This window comes from Phalaenopsis equestris, unplaced genomic scaffold (assembly GCF_001263595.1).
Source record: "Phalaenopsis equestris unplaced genomic scaffold, ASM126359v1 Scaffold000024, whole genome shotgun sequence".
NCBI lineage: Eukaryota > Viridiplantae > Streptophyta > Magnoliopsida > Asparagales > Orchidaceae > Phalaenopsis > Phalaenopsis equestris.
In genome coordinates this window covers 1,383,906-1,388,294 of record NW_018164466.1, presented here as the reverse complement: position 1 = coordinate 1,388,294, position 4,389 = coordinate 1,383,906, and the positions used below count along the sequence as shown (strand labels likewise).

Genomic DNA, 4,389 nt, shown 5'->3' with positions numbered 1-4,389 from the left:
ACAATAAACAAAATACAACATCATTAACAAAATTTTAAAAAAAACGTAAGTCTTAGATTTTAAAATGCGCTGAGTTTTTAAAAACTAAAGATAACATCAATACAAAACAAAAACATCAAACCTTTATCTCATTAAGTTGGGTCAGCTACATGAATCTTTATTCTCCATTTTGTTCTATTGAGTGTCATGTTTTTATTTAGTTCTAATAAGTTAAGATCTTTTTTTATACAACATGCCCAGGTTTTTTTAGGTCTACCTCTACCTTTTTTAACATAAGTCGATTCTAAAGCATCTACTCTGCTAATCGGATCATCAGGCGGTCAATGCCTACTATGATCAAACCATCTAAGAAAAGTCGCTCTAATCTTATCTTCCACTGAAACTACACCAACCCTTTCACGGATACATTAGGGTACAAAGTAAAGCAAGTTAGAAACAAAAATTTTCTACAAAAAAACTTTTTATTGTTAAATTGAAGCTACCATATTAATTCTTGGGAAATTTGCATACATACCACATGACACTTATGTATTTACATATCTAACAACTAAAGTTTGATATTTACATTTATAAAATTTTCGTGTTATAAACCTAAGCATGAAAATGTGTATTTCACTTTTAAAAAATTAATACTACTGGTATTTTCTTACGTAATAATAATGATTTGAGAGATATGCATGTAAATATGAAAATTTAGGTGTAGATATGTAAATAGAAAATAATTGTGTTGTATGTTCTTTTATAAAGTGCATAATCCATTTCAGAGCGTGTTGACCATCATTTATAAGAAACATGTATGCTACTACATAATTTTTTTTTCTTTTCTTTGATACCATCCTCACCTCCTTCACTTCTATCTTCTTTAAAAAAATATTTTGCGTTACTCAGCACTTTAGTTTCTTTTTTTTTTTTACATTTCTATAGCTTTTGGTTTTAATTTATTGCGGCACTTCTTTTGTTAAGATCAACTAATTTAAATGTTGTTTATAGTTTCAAGGGCTCCTACTTGACTTTCTAACAAAAATTTGGTGAAAAATGTCATCATTTGTGAGCTTATTTCTACTGTTAACAAATTTATTAGTATCATGTTCTCTAATAATGCCCTAAATATTATCATAATATTTTATTCTTTATTTCTTAATCCTATCACTTGTTTTTTTTTGTGGAAGAAACTTTTTTCTATTAAATCATGGTCTAAGAACTTTATTTTCTTAGTAGCTGTGATTGATCAAATATTTTTTTTTGGGATCATTATTTACCTAAATATAAACTTAGCTCAAATGTGTCAGCATCCTTTCCCTTGAGCTAAATTGCGAAATTTGTATGTCCATATTTGAATCAGTCCTGGTCTTTTGTAGTTTACATGGATGGAGAGAAATGAGCTAAAATTATCCACCTCAATTATTCAACAATTAAATTGTCAATACATATATATGTAGGTAAGTAGGTACGTATGTACATGCGTAGGTAAGTAGGTAGGTATGTAGGTACGTAAGTATGTATGTATGTAGGTATGTATGTATGTGTGTATGTAGGTATGTATGTATGTAAGTGTGTATGTGTGCATGCATGTATGTCTATGTGTGCATGCGTGTGTATGTATATATGTTTGTGTGTGTATGTATGTCAATATGTATGTATATGTGTGTGTATATGTGTGTGTATATATCTGTTTGTGTGTGTGTATGTATATATATCTATGTGTGTATGTATGTCTCTATATATATCTGTGTGTATATATACAAACATAGATATGTGTATATATATATATGTATGTATATATGTACGTATGTAAAAAAAAAAAAAAGGTATATATGTATGTTTGTATGCATATATGGGAAGGTTAAATTTACTATATATGGTTATTATAATGGGAGCCAAGAGAAGTTGGTGTTATTAGGAACTCTCACTATAATTATATTATATAATTATTTTGCTTATAAAAACAAATTCATTATTGAACTTGAAGGGACTACCCATGGTTTTGATATGTGCATCTTTTCTAGCTTACAGAAACTTTTATTTAAAATTAATGCTAAGAATCTACTGATTGGGAATGTTTTAACTAGTGGAGAAGCCTAAATTTCTTCTTTGTCATATCCAATTTGTATTCAATTTAGACTCTTATATATTTGGAGAGTAGATATTAGTTTTTTAAACTCCCTGAATAATAAAGGTTATCAATTGAGATCCGTTAAGATCATACACCCTAACGAATTTTCTGACGAGCTTGTAGGTATTCTTAGACTAGAGAAGTGTGGAATTGCTGACCTTAGGGAGCTTAATTCCCTTTAGCTCCTTTGACCTTTTCTATTTTATTTGTATTTATTAATATTTTAAATATTTTAAATATTATTATTGCTTGAATTTTTTGTACTAATGGCTTTAATTTTGATGGAATTGTTGATTTTTTTTTCTTAGTATCCCTACTGGGGATACTCTATTGTATACTTTGTCACAACTTGTTGGCTGTTTTCCATTGATTCTTTAATGATTAAAAGTACCATTTGCTAGAAAAATCATGGCAGTAAAATAAGCCTTTTCTGTGTGCACTTGTATGAAGGTTTTACACATGAGTAGATTTAAAAATAAATGCTGGAAATATCAGATTTTACGTGAAAAACATGGGGAGAAAAAAAATTATGAGGTCGAGCAAAGATGAAATAATTCACTATATGTAAAAATATAATTGAGAAGATGAAATTACAAAGTAATCTATTCAAACTTTAGTTTCCTATAAATGTTGTAAAGCTTGAAGTAGATGAGAGATACTAATATTGATCTTATAAAATTAATTGAATAGTGATCATCAAATAATGATAGTTGAGTAATGCTAGTCGGATGATGATAGTTAAATAATAGAAATTAGATGATGATAGTCATCATTAATTTTTTAATGATACTAAAAAAGTTTTTTGTTTAAATTTTTTTAGTATCATTAACACTGTCATTGTTGGGTCCTGAGCCCCTGATGCAAAAAGTGGAGAATTACGTTGAATAATCGATAGCCAGCGTAAAATTTTGCTGAAAAGAACATGTCATTAATCATTTAAATCATTGTGTAAATATTTGGGTGTCCCCTGAAAGCGACTAATTGTATGGCTTAAATATAGTGAAAAGTGTGCAAGAGTCGCTACACCGACATTCATGTGTAGTATTAAATAAGTAAAGGTTCTCATATTATGGATGAATGTGAGTAAAGAAGTTAGTTCGTGAAACTAATATTAAGATAAGATCTTAGAATATATGTACCCTCAAAACTAAATTAATGGAATTAGTGGATATTATGATTCATAAGAAGATAAATGTCTTATGCATTCAAGAAAGTAAATGAGTCGGAGAAAATACTAAGGAGATTGATAGCTTAGATTTTAAACTTTGGGATTCGAGTTTGAAACATAATGTCATAAAAATTTATAGAATTTGAGTTAAAATTATAGCCTAAAGATTATTGTTGATGTTATGAATTTTAATATTTTAAGTGCTTATGTTTCTCAAGTAGGTTTAGATGTATATTCAAAAGAAAAATTTTGGAATGACCTAGAAGAATTAATATAAATGATACCTATTGAAGAAAAAAAAATTTATTGAAGGAGATTTAAATAGACATGTTGGTAGAGTGATAGAAGATTTTAAATGGTATGTTGAATTTCAAGATTTCCGTAAAATTGTGATGGAGGGGGAATTCTAATATAGCGATGAAGACACCTTAGATGTGTGCCCTCAAATTCACCAGTTGTAGCATGTTATTGATTTTGTGGTAGACAAATTATCATGTTATGATTATATTATTTGTAGAGGAAATTCTTGTAAAGTTAAAAGAACTTGAATCTATTCTGTTTGTAAAGTCAATCTTCTAAAGTTTATTTTTATACAAAAAAAAATGCATGCACATAATTAAAAGAAAAAGTACACTAGATACTAGAGTCTTTACTCGAATAACTAAAAAAATGTGATGTCTGACCCAAATGAAATGATCCACTATGTAATTAAAAATTCATAATTTTATTTTTTCTTTGACTAAAAGATGAGTTTATAAAAATTGTATTCAAGATTAATTTCTCTTAAATATAGTAAAGTTTGAAGTAATAGAGAGATAGTATCGAAAGTCATTAATGTTAGTTAGGTGATGAAAGTCGAATTATGATAGTTACGCAATAATAGCTAGACTATCATCATAATTTTATTTTTTCTTTGACTAAAAGATGAGTTTATAAAATATTGTATTCAAGATTAATTTCTATTAAATATAGTAAAGTTTGAAGTGATAGAGAGATAGTAACGAAAGTCATTAATGTTAGTTTGGTGATGAAAGTCGAACTATGATAGTTACGCAATAATAGCTAGAATATCGCGACAGATAATAGAGGCTAGACGACGATGACGGTT

At 28.0% G+C, this 4,389-nt stretch overlaps 2 protein-coding genes across 3 annotated transcripts in view; both read right to left on the bottom strand.

Annotated features, from left to right (window-relative positions):
• The window catches only part of LOC110018545 (E3 ubiquitin-protein ligase RGLG3-like), a gene marked incomplete at its 5' end in the record, with an annotated part of 81,585 nt that overhangs the window by 17,781 nt on the left and 59,415 nt on the right, over nucleotides 1–4,389 (bottom strand).
• LOC110018549 (cycloartenol-C-24-methyltransferase 1-like) overlaps nucleotides 1–4,389 on the bottom strand; it is a 77,285-nt gene that overhangs the window by 70,995 nt on the left and 1,901 nt on the right. The window lies entirely within an intron of this gene.